This window comes from Dendrobates tinctorius, unplaced genomic scaffold (assembly GCF_039654945.1).
Source record: "Dendrobates tinctorius isolate UK_male_01 unplaced genomic scaffold, ASM3965494v1 ptg000197l, whole genome shotgun sequence".
In the NCBI taxonomy this organism is placed as follows: Eukaryota; Metazoa; Chordata; class Amphibia; order Anura; family Dendrobatidae; genus Dendrobates; species Dendrobates tinctorius.
This window is the reverse complement of record NW_027361864.1, coordinates 391806-407292: the sequence shown is the minus strand read 5'-3', so window position 1 is coordinate 407292 and position 15487 is coordinate 391806. Positions and strand designations below refer to the sequence as shown.

Below are 15487 nucleotides of genomic sequence, written 5' to 3'. Positions count from 1 at the left end.
CCATCTTTGAAATTGTTGCTGCCTCTTGCTCTCTTTTAGCTTTTGCCCTTTTAGAACACACCCCTTTAAAATAATGTGCAAATTTCTCCTTTGCCCAGTCCCACCATTCCAACAGATTTTTGAAACGGTGCTGTTCGGACACACAGAATGTAAACACGTTTTTAAAACCACCTCTCACATCCTCTTCTTGCAGCAAGCTTACGTTTAGCTTCCAGAGACCCTTGCCAAAAGCCAGGGACTCAGCAATACACAGATCTGCCACTACCATCTTGTGGTCAGAAAAAATGTTCATCACATGATTGCATTTGGCCACTTTGATCCCTTCAGACACAAACACATAATCAATCCGGGAACTACAACGCCCACTGTCTGCTTCGAATGTAAACTTGTTTTCAGTAGGCCGAACTGTCAAACCCACATCCGTGTAGCGTAAATCCTGCACCAATTGATTTAACAGGTTGGAAGTCACATCAGTCCTGAATTCTGCAAAGCTCTTACGATCATTTGCGGATCTAATACAATTAAAATCACCAGCTATTATAGAAAAATCTCTACCTGGCAGAAACAGCTTTACCGACTCCAAAAAGGACACACGTGCTTGCTTGTCAGCAGGGGCGTAAATATTAAACACCCTTACCCGGTGACCTAAGAAATCCACTAGCAAAAACAAACATCTTCCAGGTATAATAATTTTGAACTGTAATACTTTTAAATTATTATTTTTCAATAGTATGCCTACACCTTCATTTTTGTTGTCTGTACAAGGAGACCAAAAGGATTGACCCCTTGTCCATTCACTTGCATGCGGTGAAGCTTTAATTGCACATTCCTGCAGACATATAATGTCCGCATCCACCCCCTCCATATAATCTAATATACCTGCTCTCCTAGTGGTGGAACTAATCCCCCGCACATTCAGGGAAGCAACACATAGACTCATCGTGGCGAAAAAAATTATTCTCCACCATACATTCTCCATCATGATTTAAACAAAGGCGTATTCCTACCATCCACTTTTCTACATATATCAGGCGACTCAGGATCTGAGCCCCTGTTAGAGCCACCAGGCATTGGAGAGACAGGATCTCCCTGCCCACCAAACCAACACCCCTCCATTCTACTCTTTTTACTGAGCGAGGAAGCCATTTTCTCATCCTCCTCCTCATCCTCCCCATCATCTTCGTCAAAATCACTTTCACCACTACTACTAGTCCCCTCATCCCTCTGCCCAGGTGTGAGCGTCCTATCTGAATCCTCCTCCTCCTCATCCTGAAACTCCATTCCTTCCCCATTTCCTTCCTCCACTACATGGTCTACACATATGGCTGCATTAGCATATCCCAAGTCACCACCAAGGCCCTGTCCTTCAGACACAGTGTCCATTGCATCCTTGGCCTTACCCAGATCAATTATAGGAGAGCTCTGAAAATCTGTTCCCCCTTTTTGACCACTCCCACCTTCCTCCATCTTAGATACAACATGGCCCACTTTCCTTCCACCATTTTGTTTCTGGCCCTTTTGCACTTTAGCTGCATTTGAAACTATCACACCAACACAATGTTCAGGTTTCCCTTTTCCACCAAACTCACTTTTCTCATCCTTAGTACATCCGTGTTCAGAAGCATCACCACTCTTACCATCACTCTTATTTCCCCAATGACCACTAGTTGCATCCGCATAGGACTTGGGAATCTGAGTCCACAATCTACATTTCCTGGCAAAATGCCCTTCCAACCCACACAAGTCACACACCTTTGCCTCAGGGCAACTATCCACCATGTGGTCAGGCTTCCCACAGTTCTTACAAACAATCCCTTGCACTGGGCAATCTTTCTGCACATGTCCATACATATGACACTTTCTACAGTATTCAATTTGTCCAGTGTAGAAACAAAAACCCCTCTCACCCCCAATGGAAAATTGTGCAGGAATGCTCAAAGCACCCCCAATAGCTGTTGCATCAGGAATTAGTTTTACCAAGTATCTTCTTTTGCCATTGTAATAGTTATGCCTATTTTTCATCCTCCCCAGAAATTTGACTTCATAACAGTATCTTCTCAAAAAATGGGTTATAGTATCATCTGGAACCTTGGGATTATACATATGTACCACAACATATTTGTAAGTCTGCTGAAAAAGGGGCTCCACAGCAATAAACTCCAAGCATTCCACTTCCTTCTTCTCCTTCATCCGCACAAGCTCCATGTAAACTTTCTGACATATGCCCAAGGAAACAAAAGTGATATCATAAATTCCCTGCTTTTGAAAATCCTGCAGTGCCAATACATCTGTTACCTTAAGGCTTCTTATGTTCTTCAAAACATTCATACAAATTTGGTCCAGGCCAATTTCTTCCTCATGTCCAGACAGAACCTGCAGACGGACGGAGTCCTCTAATCCACGTGTCTTCTCCACCATTTTCGCAGCAGATAAACACAGCCGCCACTCTATCGCACACCAGGGCCCCACAAGGGGAACCCCGATCGCAACCGCCACCCAACAAGAAACAGAAGTAGTCTCCCACCACTGCTGCTCATCAGAAGGCTGAGAAGCGGTACTTACCAGGAGAGAATGGTATCTCCCCTGCCAGGTAAGTATGAGTTGGGGCCCGCCGGTCCGACGAGCGGCCCTCCGACGCAGCTCTCCAACATCGCGGAGTCTCGTGCCCGAAGGGGAGGGGGTGTCTTGGCGTAGGGCGCAGGCCGCCCGGAGGCTCGTTGAGTGGGAGGCGCTGGCTGGCGCCCGGTCCAACCCCCACGGGGCAGGCCGAGCTCGACTGAGTCCCAAGCCGTCCAAGATGCCCAGCAGCAGCCAGAGTCATTTGCATGTAGGGCCATTGGCTCCACCCCAGCCTCGCTCACGCCGCTGCTCCCACCCGGGGAACATGCAGACAGCTCCAGCTGCTGCTGCTGCTGCTGCTGCCCCCCTCCTCCTCCCGGCCCAGTGGCCAAGTGAATAAGACGCAGGCGAGCTGATCAATCCCCACCAGCCCAGGGAGCCCCAAAAGGGCCAAAGGCAGCAAGGAACAGACAAGCCAAGCAAAAAGACACACAGCGATGCACGGAAGTTGTGGCAGGCCTCCCCCACAAGGGGGAGCCAAAGGCCACAACTGACGCCGCTTTGAGCTGCTCCAAAGTATTCTAGCTCTGGCAACAGGTGTGACGTGACGTGCGGCTCTGCCAGAGCACGTTTCTTTCGGTGGGTCGGCTTCTGTCTTTGACCAGAGGAAATCAGGGGAAAGCGCGAACGCAGTCCCCCACTACCACAAATTATGCAGTCGAGTTTCCCGCATTTGGGGAAATCGCAGGGGTCAGCACACCCGGAGTGCAATGGATGAGCCTCACCCTGGGAGAACCACCTTAGTGATCATGGTATCTCCCCTGCCAGGTAAGTATGAGTTGGGGCCCGCCGGTCCGACGAGCGGCCCTCCGACGCAGCTCTCCAACATCGCGGAGTCTCGTGCCCGAAGGGGAGGGGGTGTCTTGGCGTAGGGCGCAGGCCGCCCGGAGGCTCGTTGAGTGGGAGGCGCTGGCTGGCGCCCGGTCCAACCCCCACGGGGCAGGCCGAGCTCGACTGAGTCCCAAGCCGTCCAAGATGCCCAGCAGCAGCCAGAGTCATTTGCATGTAGGGCCATTGGCTCCACCCCAGCCTCGCTCACGCCGCTGCTCCCACCCGGGGAACATGCAGACAGCTCCAGCTGCTGCTGCCCCCCTCCTCCTCCCGGCCCAGTGGCCAAGTGAATAAGACGCAGGCGAGCTGATCAATCCCCACCAGCCCAGGGAGCCCCAAAAGGGCCAAAGGCAGCAAGGAACAGACAAGCCAAGCAAAAAGACACACAGCGATGCACGGAAGTTGTGGCAGGCCTCCCCCACAAGGGGGAGCCAAAGGCCACAACTGACGCCGCTTTGAGCTGCTCCAAAGTATTCTAGCTCTGGCAACAGGTGTGACGTGACGTGCGGCTCTGCCAGAGCACGTTTCTTTCGGTGGGTCGGCTTCTGTCTTTGACCAGAGGAAATCAGGGGAAAGCGCGAACGCAGTCCCCCACTACCACAAATTATGCAGTCGAGTTTCCCGCATTTGGGGAAATCGCAGGGGTCAGCACACCCGGAGTGCAATGGATGAGCCTCACCCTGGGAGAACCACCTTAGTGATCATGGTATCTCCCCTGCCAGGTAAGTATGAGTTGGGGCCCGCCGGTCCGACGAGCGGCCCTCCGACGCAGCTCTCCAACATCGCGGAGTCTCGTGCCCGAAGGGGAGGGGGTGTCTTGGCGTAGGGCGCAGGCCGCCCGGAGGCTCGTTGAGTGGGAGGCGCTGGCTGGCGCCCGGTCCAACCCCCACGGGGCAGGCCGAGCTCGACTGAGTCCCAAGCCGTCCAAGATGCCCAGCAGCAGCCAGAGTCATTTGCATGTAGGGCCATTGGCTCCACCCCAGCCTCGCTCACGCCGCTGCTCCCACCCGGGGAACATGCAGACAGCTCCAGCTGCTGCTGCTGCTGCTGCTGCTGCTGCCCCCCTCCTCCTCCCGGCCCAGTGGCCAAGTGAATAAGACGCAGGCGAGCTGATCAATCCCCACCAGCCCAGGGAGCCCCAAAAGGGCCAAAGGCAGCAAGGAACAGACAAGCCAAGCAAAAAGACACACAGCGATGCACGGAAGTTGTGGCAGGCCTCCCCCACAAGGGGGAGCCAAAGGCCACAACTGACGCCGCTTTGAGCTGCTCCAAAGTATTCTAGCTCTGGCAACAGGTGTGACGTGACGTGCGGCTCTGCCAGAGCACGTTTCTTTCGGTGGGTCGGCTTCTGTCTTTGACCAGAGGAAATCAGGGGAAAGCGCGAACGCAGTCCCCCACTACCACAAATTATGCAGTCGAGTTTCCCGCATTTGGGGAAATCGCAGGGGTCAGCACACCCGGAGTGCAATGGATGAGCCTCACCCTGGGAGAACCACCTTAGTGATCATGGTATCTCCCCTGCCAGGTAAGTATGAGTTGGGGCCCGCCGGTCCGACGAGCGGCCCTCCGACGCAGCTCTCCAACATCGCGGAGTCTCGTGCCCGAAGGGGAGGGGGTGTCTTGGCGTAGGGCGCAGGCCGCCCGGAGGCTCGTTGAGTGGGAGGCGCTGGCTGGCGCCCGGTCCAACCCCCACGGGGCAGGCCGAGCTCGACTGAGTCCCAAGCCGTCCAAGATGCCCAGCAGCAGCCAGAGTCATTTGCATGTAGGGCCATTGGCTCCACCCCAGCCTCGCTCACGCCGCTGCTCCCACCCGGGGAACATGCAGACAGCTCCAGCTGCTGCTGCTGCTGCTGCTGCTGCCCCCCTCCTCCTCCCGGCCCAGTGGCCAAGTGAATAAGACGCAGGCGAGCTGATCAATCCCCACCAGCCCAGGGAGCCCCAAAAGGGCCAAAGGCAGCAAGGAACAGACAAGCCAAGCAAAAAGACACACAGCGATGCACGGAAGTTGTGGCAGGCCTCCCCCACAAGGGGGAGCCAAAGGCCACAACTGACGCCGCTTTGAGCTGCTCCAAAGTATTCTAGCTCTGGCAACAGGTGTGACGTGACGTGCGGCTCTGCCAGAGCACGTTTCTTTCGGTGGGTCGGCTTCTGTCTTTGACCAGAGGAAATCAGGGGAAAGCGCGAACGCAGTCCCCCACTACCACAAATTATGCAGTCGAGTTTCCCGCATTTGGGGAAATCGCAGGGGTCAGCACACCCGGAGTGCAATGGATGAGCCTCACCCTGGGAGAACCACCTTAGTGATCATGGTATCTCCCCTGCCAGGTAAGTATGAGTTGGGGCCCGCCGGTCCGACGAGCGGCCCTCCGACGCAGCTCTCCAACATCGCGGAGTCTCGTGCCCGAAGGGGAGGGGGTGTCTTGGCGTAGGGCGCAGGCCGCCCGGAGGCTCGTTGAGTGGGAGGCGCTGGCTGGCGCCCGGTCCAACCCCCACGGGGCAGGCCGAGCTCGACTGAGTCCCAAGCCGTCCAAGATGCCCAGCAGCAGCCAGAGTCATTTGCATGTAGGGCCATTGGCTCCACCCCAGCCTCGCTCACGCCGCTGCTCCCACCCGGGGAACATGCAGACAGCTCCAGCTGCTGCTGCTGCTGCTGCTGCTGCTGCCCCCCTCCTCCTCCCGGCCCAGTGGCCAAGTGAATAAGACGCAGGCGAGCTGATCAATCCCCACCAGCCCAGGGAGCCCCAAAAGGGCCAAAGGCAGCAAGGAACAGACAAGCCAAGCAAAAAGACACACAGCGATGCACGGAAGTTGTGGCAGGCCTCCCCCACAAGGGGGAGCCAAAGGCCACAACTGACGCCGCTTTGAGCTGCTCCAAAGTATTCTAGCTCTGGCAACAGGTGTGACGTGACGTGCGGCTCTGCCAGAGCACGTTTCTTTCGGTGGGTCGGCTTCTGTCTTTGACCAGAGGAAATCAGGGGAAAGCGCGAACGCAGTCCCCCACTACCACAAATTATGCAGTCGAGTTTCCCGCATTTGGGGAAATCGCAGGGGTCAGCACACCCGGAGTGCAATGGATGAGCCTCACCCTGGGAGAACCTTTTTCCTCAGATTGGAACTCTCATTAACTCTTGCATCATTTGCTTGTTCAAGTAACAAGTTTCCAGATCATCATATGGAAAAAAAAACCTTCTACCAGAAAACAAAAAAGCAATCCCAATCACCAAAAGGATCAAATCTTACTTACTGTAACAGCTCCTTCCACTGCGAATACTTCCAAAATGCCTCTGCTGTTTTTTCACCGAGTCTCTTTTTATCTAATATATAAACATAAAACAACCTGGCAAGAAAAATATTCTTACATTCAACTGGAGAGAGACACACCTTTTTAAAAATGACCAGATTCCGTGCATCCCACAAAACTTCCTTATATATGACAAAAATAATCCAACTCATCCGTCTCCGTTCCAAGTGGTTAAAGTCTTGACCTGTTAAAATCCTTCCAAAATTAAAGCAATGGAATCCAACAAGAGCAATAAAAATCCGAGATAAAAGGGTAAAAACTTTTTTTGCATAAAAACAGTCCCAAAAAATGTGCTGTATTGTCTCTGGATCCTTACATCCCTCCCTTGGACAAACTTCTTGAACCCTTATCCCTCTCCTGCTCAGAAAAGCTCGTGTTGGCAAACATCCTTGTAATGCCATCCAGGTTACGTCCTTTTGCCGATTGCTGATCCCTATAATAAAAAAGAGCTTCCAGACTTGCTTTGATTGCGCAATATTGCAGGATGGCACATCACATAAAGATTCACCCTCCTTTAGTCTCTTAGCAAGATTTCTTTTATCAGGTCTATCTGTGGAGCTTAAACCAATTTGATCATAGAAGGACTTAAGTACTACGTAAAAGGACGGCACAACAAACGCAACTGGCTTCCTCAAATCCTTCTCACACCAGCTCCATTTCTGAAATAGCCAACCTGCCAAAAACCTGCACATGTCAGCAGCCTTACTTTTCCCCTGGGAAAGTCTATAAATATTTAAAAAATAATACATCTTTAAAAATCTTTCGATATTGGGAAAATCACAGCCGCCCATTTCCACAGAAAGCATCACCTTTTCTCTCCTTAATTTCTCCATCTTTGACCCCCAAAAAAAGGTAAACAGTTTCCTTGTAACTCTCTTAGTCCACAAACTCGCAGGCAGAAATATCATAGCAGTGTATAGCAGTAAAGGAAGGATCACCGACTTCACAATAAGTACCTTACCTCTCAGGGACAGGTTCCTTAATTTCCAATAATTCAGTTTCTGCTCCATTTTGTTTTCCAAGATCATCAGGCTCTTCTTCCCTTTAAGTTCCTTTTCAAAAATTACACCAAGAACTTCCATCTCTTTTTTTCTTTCTACTCCCACCACACTGACATCCACCTGCCTCCCAAAGTTGCAAAACTGACACTTATTCCAATTTACAGCCATTCCAGCCACACCACAAAAAATTCTTATGTGAAGATTTATCCTATTAAGCTCAGCTTGTGAACCACAAATAAAAACAATGTCATCCATGTAACTTAATGACTTGACGGGCCCCCCCATTCCTCCAGGTATAAAAGCACCAGCCACACACTTATCGACTTGCACGCTTTTTAAAAGAGCTTCAACCACACAAATAAAAAGGATTGGTGATAAAGGGCACCCTTGCCTAACCCCCGATAGAATATTAAAACTAGAACTCACATGACCATTAATTAAAATCTGACTACTAACTCCGCAATAAAAAGACTTAATAATATTCAATAATTTAATGGGGATCCCAAGATGTCTAAGTGCAGCAAACAAGAATCTATGTGAAACTTTATCAAAAGCTTTTTCCAGGTCCACTGACTGTACGAGAAGGGGGTTCTTATTAAAATTAGCGTGATAAATTAAGTCCCTTAAAAGCACCAAGTTATCCGAGATTCTCCTACCTGGCACCGCACATGCTTGGTATTCACCCACCATATCTATTATTACATCACTCACTCTATTTGCTACAATTTTGGAAATAATCTTGTAATCACAATTGAGCAAAGTTATTGGCCTCCAGTTTTTAATTTCTCTCACTTCACCCTTCTTATGTATTAAAGTGACAATCCCTCTACGCATAGAGTCAGACAAAACCGCATGAGTAAAAACATATTCCACCACCCGATAAAGTTCCACATCTAAAATATCCCAAAATACCACATAAAATTCCACTGGAAGGCCATCACAACCAGGTGTCTTCCCTTTTGCCAGCCCATCCACAGCACGCCTCACTTCATCCTTTCTGAACCCATCACTTAGAGAAGACACCTTTTCTTCATGGATATTGTCAGCCAAAATATTACAATAACCATTAATTTCTGCATCACTGGCTCTGCTATCATTCGAAAAAAGTATTTTATAAAAGGAATGTATACCATCGATCATTTCCTCACCACACTTCTCACCTGCAGGAGTAAAAACAGACTTAAAAACTCCTTTAGGCTTAAAACATTTCTTAAAAAAATATCTCGTACATTGCTCATCTTCTTCCATGTGCTGTATTTTCGCTTTAAAAACAATAGACTTTCCTTTTTCAATTAATGTTTTTTTAAAATCCTCTTTCAAATCAGCAATCTCACGATCCACCTCCATCCCCGCTCTTTTAAACTTATAGAGCGCCTCCATCTTTGAAATTGTTGCTGCCTCTTGCTCTCTTTTAGCTTTTGCCCTTTTAGAACACACCCCTTTAAAATAATGTGCAAATTTCTCCTTTGCCCAGTCCCACCATTCCAACAGATTTTTGAAACGGTGCTGTTCAGACACACAGAATGTAAACACGTTTTTAAAACCACCTCTCACATCCTCTTCTTGCAGCAAGCTTACGTTTAGCTTCCAGAGACCCTTGCCAAAAGCCAGGGACTCAGCAATACACAGATCTGCCACTACCATCTTGTGGTCAGAAAAAATGTTCATCACATGATTGCATTTGGCCACTTTGATCCCTTCAGACACAAACACATAATCAATCCGGGAACTACAACGCCCACTGTCTGCTTCGAATGTAAACTTGTTTTCAGTAGGCCGAACTGTCAAACCCACATCCGTGTAGCGTAAATCCTGCACCAATTGATTTAACAGGTTGGAAGTCACATCAGTCCTGAATTCTGCAAAGCTCTTACGATCATTTGCGGATCTAATACAATTAAAATCACCAGCTATTATAGAAAAATCTCTACCTGGCAGAAACAGCTTTACCGACTCCAAAAAGGACACACGTGCTTGCTTGTCAGCAGGGGCGTAAATATTAAACACCCTTACCCGGTGACCTAAGAAATCCACTAGCAAAAACAAACATCTTCCAGGTATAATAATTTTGAACTGTAATACTTTTAAATTATTATTTTTCAATAGTATGCCTACACCTTCATTTTTGTTGTCTGTACAAGGAGACCAAAAGGATTGACCCCTTGTCCATTCACTTGCATGCGGTGAAGCTTTAATTGCACATTCCTGCAGACATATAATGTCCGCATCCACCCCCTCCATATAATCTAATATACCTGCTCTCCTAGTGGTGGAACTAATCCCCCGCACATTCAGGGAAGCAACACATAGACTCATCGTGGCGAAAAAAATTATTCTCCACCATACATTCTCCATCATGATTTAAACAAAGGCGTATTCCTACCATCCACTTTTCTACATATATCAGGCGACTCAGGATCTGAGCCCCTGTTAGAGCCACCAGGCATTGGAGAGACAGGATCTCCCTGCCCACCAAACCAACACCCCTCCATTCTACTCTTTTTACTGAGCGAGGAAGCCATTTTCTCATCCTCCTCCTCATCCTCCCCATCATCTTCGTCAAAATCACTTTCACCACTACTACTAGTCCCCTCATCCCTCTGCCCAGGTGTGAGCGTCCTATCTGAATCCTCCTCCTCCTCATCCTGAAACTCCATTCCTTCCCCATTTCCTTCCTCCACTACATGGTCTACACATATGGCTGCATTAGCATATCCCAAGTCACCACCAAGGCCCTGTCCTTCAGACACAGTGTCCATTGCATCCTTGGCCTTACCCAGATCAATTATAGGAGAGCTCTGAAAATCTGTTCCCCCTTTTTGACCACTCCCACCTTCCTCCATCTTAGATCCAACATGGCCCACTTTCCTTCCACCATTTTGTTTCTGACCCTTTTGCACTTTAGCTGCATTTGAAACTATCACACCAACACAATGTTCAGGTTTCCCTTTTCCACCGAACTCACTTTTCTCATCCTTAGTACATCCGTGTTCAGAAGCATCACCACTCTTACCATCACTCTTATTTCCCCATTGACCACTAGTTGCATCCGCATAGGACTTGGGAATCTGAGTCCACAATCTACATTTCCTGGCAAAATGCCCTTCCAACCCACACAAGTCACACACCTTTGCCTCAGGGCAACTATCCACCATGTGGTCAGGCTTCCCACAGTTCTTACAAACAATCCCTTGCACTGGGCAATCTTTCTGCACATGTCCATACATATGACACTTTCTACAGTATTCAATTTGTCCAGTGTAGAAACAAAAACCCCTCTCACCCCCAATGGAAAATTGTGCAGGAATGCTCAAAGCACCCCCAATAGCTGTTGCATCAGGAATTAGTTTTACCAAGTATCTTCTTTTGCCATTGTAATAGTTATGCCTATTTTTCATCCTCCCCAGAAATTTGACTTCATAACAGTATCTTCTCAAAAAATGGGTTATAGTATCATCTGGAACCTTGGGATTATACATATGTACCACAACATATTTGTAAGTCTGCTGAAAAAGGGGCTCCACAGCAATAAACTCCAAGCATTCCACTTCCTTCTTCTCCTTCATCCGCACAAGCTCCATGTAAACTTTCTGACATATGCCCAAGGAAACAAAAGTGATATCATAAATTCCCTGCTTTTGAAAATCCTGCAGTGCCAATACATCTGTTACCTTAAGGCTTCTTATGTTCTTCAAAACATTCATACAAATTTGGTCCAGGCCAATTTCTTCCTCATGTCCAGACAGAACCTGCAGACGGACGGAGTCCTCTAATCCACGTGTCTTCTCCACCATTTTCACAGCAGATAAACACAGCCGCCACTCTATCGCACACCAGGGCCCCACAAGGGGAACCCCGATCGCAACCGCCACCCAACAAGAAACAGAAGTAGTCTCCCACCACTGCTGCTCATCAGAAGGCTGAGAAGCGGTACTCACCCGGAGAGAATGGTATCTCCCCTGCCAGGTAAGTATGAGTTGGGGCCCGCCGGTCCGACGAGCGGCCCTCCGACGCAGCTCTCCAACATCGCGGAGTCTCGTGCCCGAAGGGGAGGGGGTGTCTTGGCGTAGGGCGCAGGCCGCCCGGAGGCTCGTTGAGTGGGAGGCGCTGGCTGGCGCCCGGTCCAACCCCCACGGGGCAGGCCGAGCTCGACTGAGTCCCAAGCCGTCCAAGATGCCCAGCAGCAGCCAGAGTCATTTGCATGTAGGGCCATTGGCTCCACCCCAGCCTCGCTCACGCCGCTGCTCCCACCCGGGGAACATGCAGACAGCTCCAGCTGCTGCTGCTGCTGCCCCCCTCCTCCTCCCGGCCCAGTGGCCAAGTGAATAAGACGCAGGCGAGCTGATCAATCCCCACCAGCCCAGGGAGCCCCAAAAGGGCCAAAGGCAGCAAGGAACAGACAAGCCAAGCAAAAAGACACACAGCGATGCACGGAAGTTGTGGCAGGCCTCCCCCACAAGGGGGAGCCAAAGGCCACAACTGACGCCGCTTTGAGCTGCTCCAAAGTATTCTAGCTCTGGCAACAGGTGTGACGTGACGTGCGGCTCTGCCAGAGCACGTTTCTTTCGGTGGGTCGGCTTCTGTCTTTGACCAGAGGAAATCAGGGGAAAGCGCGAACGCAGTCCCCCACTACCACAAATTATGCAGTCGAGTTTCCCGCATTTGGGGAAATCGCAGGGGTCAGCACACCCGGAGTGCAATGGATGAGCCTCACCCTGGGAGAACCACCTTAGTGATCATGGTATCTCCCCTGCCAGGTAAGTATGAGTTGGGGCCCGCCGGTCCGACGAGCGGCCCTCCGACGCAGCTCTCCAACATCGCGGAGTCTCGTGCCCGAAGGGGAGGGGGTGTCTTGGCGTAGGGCGCAGGCCGCCCGGAGGCTCGTTGAGTGGGAGGCGCTGGCTGGCGCCCGGTCCAACCCCCACGGGGCAGGCCGAGCTCGACTGAGTCCCAAGCCGTCCAAGATGCCCAGCAGCAGCCAGAGTCATTTGCATGTAGGGCCATTGGCTCCACCCCAGCCTCGCTCACGCCGCTGCTCCCACCCGGGGAACATGCAGACAGCTCCAGCTGCTGCTGCTGCTGCTGCTGCTGCCCCCCTCCTCCTCCCGGCCCAGTGGCCAAGTGAATAAGACGCAGGCGAGCTGATCAATCCCCACCAGCCCAGGGAGCCCCAAAAGGGCCAAAGGCAGCAAGGAACAGACAAGCCAAGCAAAAAGACACACAGCGATGCACGGAAGTTGTGGCAGGCCTCCCCCACAAGGGGGAGCCAAAGGCCACAACTGACGCCGCTTTGAGCTGCTCCAAAGTATTCTAGCTCTGGCAACAGGTGTGACGTGACGTGCGGCTCTGCCAGAGCACGTTTCTTTCGGTGGGTCGGCTTCTGTCTTTGACCAGAGGAAATCAGGGGAAAGCGCGAACGCAGTCCCCCACTACCACAAATTATGCAGTCGAGTTTCCCGCATTTGGGGAAATCGCAGGGGTCAGCACACCCGGAGTGCAATGGATGAGCCTCACCCTGGGAGAACCTTTTTCCTCAGATTGGAACTCTCATTAACTCTTGCATCATTTGCTTGTTCAAGTAACAAGTTTCCAGATCATCATATGGAAAAAAAAAACCTTCTACCAGAAAACAAAAAAGCAATCCCAATCACCAAAAGGATCAAATCTTACTTACTGTAACAGCTCCTTCCACTGCGAATACTTCCAAAATGCCTCTGCTGTTTTTTCACCGAGTCTCTTTTTATCTAATATATAAACATAAAACAACCTGGCAAGAAAAATATTCTTACATTCAACTGGAGAGAGACACACCTTTTTAAAAATGACCAGATTCCGTGCATCCCACAAAACTTCCTTATATATGACAAAAATAATCCAACTCATCCGTCTCCGTTCCAAGTGGTTAAAGTCTTGACCTGTTAAAATCCTTCCAAAATTAAAGCAATGGAATCCAACAAGAGCAATAAAAATCCGAGATAAAAGGGTAAAAACTTTTTTTGCATAAAAACAGTCCCAAAAAATGTGCTGTATTGTCTCTGGATCCTTACATCCCTCCCTTGGACAAACTTCTTGAACCCTTATCCCTCTCCTGCTCAGAAAAGCTCGTGTTGGCAAACATCCTTGTAATGCCATCCAGGTTACGTCCTTTTGCCGATTGCTGATCCCTATAATAAAAAAGAGCTTCCAGACTTGCTTTGATTGCGCAATATTGCAGGATGGCACATCACATAAAGATTCACCCTCCTTTAGTCTCTTAGCAAGATTTCTTTTATCAGGTCTATCTGTGGAGCTTAAACCAATTTGATCATAGAAGGACTTAAGTACTACGTAAAAGGACGGCACAACAAACGCAACTGGCTTCCTCAAATCCTTCTCACACCAGCTCCATTTCTGAAATAGCCAACCTGCCAAAAACCTGCACATGTCAGCAGCCTTACTTTTCCCCTGGGAAAGTCTATAAATATTTAAAAAATAATACATCTTTAAAAATCTTTCGATATTGGGAAAATCACAGCCGCCCATTTCCACAGAAAGCATCACCTTTTCTCTCCTTAATTTCTCCATCTTTGACCCCCAAAAAAAGGTAAACAGTTTCCTTGTAACTCTCTTAGTCCACAAACTCGCAGGCAGAAATATCATAGCAGTGTATAGCAGTAAAGGAAGGATCACCGACTTCACAATAAGTACCTTACCTCTCAGGGACAGGTTCCTTAATTTCCAATAATTCAGTTTCTGCTCCATTTTGTTTTCCAAGATCATCAGGCTCTTCTTCCCTTTAAGTTCCTTTTCAAAAATTACACCAAGAACTTCCATCTCTTTTTTTCTTTCTACTCCCACCACACTGACATCCACCTGCCTCCCAAAGTTGCAAAACTGACACTTATTCCAATTTACAGCCATTCCAGCCACACCACAAAAAATTCTTATGTGAAGATTTATCCTATTAAGCTCAGCTTGTGAACCACAAATAAAAACAATGTCATCCATGTAACTTAATGACTTGACGGGCCCCCCCATTCCTCCAGGTATAAAAGCACCAGCCACACACTTATCGACTTGCACGCTTTTTAAAAGAGCTTCAACCACACAAATAAAAAGGATTGGTGATAAAGGGCACCCTTGCCTAACCCCCGATAGAATATTAAAACTAGAACTCACATGACCATTAATTAAAATCTGACTACTAACTCCGCAATAAAAAGACTTAATAATATTCAATAATTTAATGGGGATCCCAAGATGTCTAAGTGCAGCAAACAAGAATCTATGTGAAACTTTATCAAAAGCTTTTTCCAGGTCCACTGACTGTACGAGAAGGGGGTTCTTATTAAAATTAGCGTGATAAATTAAGTCCCTTAAAAGCACCAAGTTATCCGAGATTCTCCTACCTGGCACCGCACATGCTTGGTATTCACCCACCATATCTATTATTACATCACTCACTCTATTTGCTACAATTTTGGAAATAATCTTGTAATCACAATTGAGCAAAGTTATTGGCCTCCAGTTTTTAATTTCTCTCACTTCACCCTTCTTATGTATTAAAGTGACAATCCCTCTACGCATAGAGTCAGACAAAACCGCATGAGTAAAAACATATTCCACCACCCGATAAAGTTCCACATCTAAAATATCCCAAAATACCACATAAAATTCCACTGGAAGGCCATCACAACCAGGTGTCTTCCCTTTTGCCAGCCCATCCACAGCACGCCTCACTTCATCCTTTCTGAAC

At 48.9% G+C, this 15487-nt stretch overlaps 5 non-coding genes and 2 pseudogenes across 5 annotated transcripts; all 7 read right to left on the bottom strand.

Moving 5' to 3' along the window:
* Positions 1-3231: 3231 nt before the first annotated feature.
* LOC141056505 (U1 spliceosomal RNA) lies at positions 3232-3395 on the bottom strand. Its single transcript, XR_012221722.1, has one exon. It is a non-coding gene; the product is annotated as a U1 spliceosomal RNA (small nuclear RNA).
* A 621-nt stretch (positions 3396-4016) lies between these two features.
* On the bottom strand, positions 4017-4180 carry LOC141056504 (U1 spliceosomal RNA). Its single transcript, XR_012221721.1, has one exon. It is a non-coding gene; the product is annotated as a U1 spliceosomal RNA (small nuclear RNA).
* Positions 4181-4819: 639 nt separating this feature from the next.
* On the bottom strand, positions 4820-4983 carry LOC141056502 (U1 spliceosomal RNA). Its single transcript, XR_012221719.1, has one exon. It is a non-coding gene; the product is annotated as a U1 spliceosomal RNA (small nuclear RNA).
* Positions 4984-5619: 636 nt separating this feature from the next.
* LOC141056500 (U1 spliceosomal RNA) lies at positions 5620-5783 on the bottom strand. Its single transcript, XR_012221718.1, has one exon. It is a non-coding gene; the product is annotated as a U1 spliceosomal RNA (small nuclear RNA).
* Positions 5784-6422: 639 nt separating this feature from the next.
* LOC141056693 (U1 spliceosomal RNA) lies at positions 6423-6569 on the bottom strand (annotated as a pseudogene).
* A 5784-nt stretch (positions 6570-12353) lies between these two features.
* LOC141056499 (U1 spliceosomal RNA) lies at positions 12354-12517 on the bottom strand. The gene has a single exon (XR_012221717.1). It is a non-coding gene; the product is annotated as a U1 spliceosomal RNA (small nuclear RNA).
* A 636-nt stretch (positions 12518-13153) lies between these two features.
* Positions 13154-13300, bottom strand: LOC141056692 (U1 spliceosomal RNA; annotated as a pseudogene).
* Between the last annotated feature and the right edge of the window lie 2187 nt (positions 13301-15487).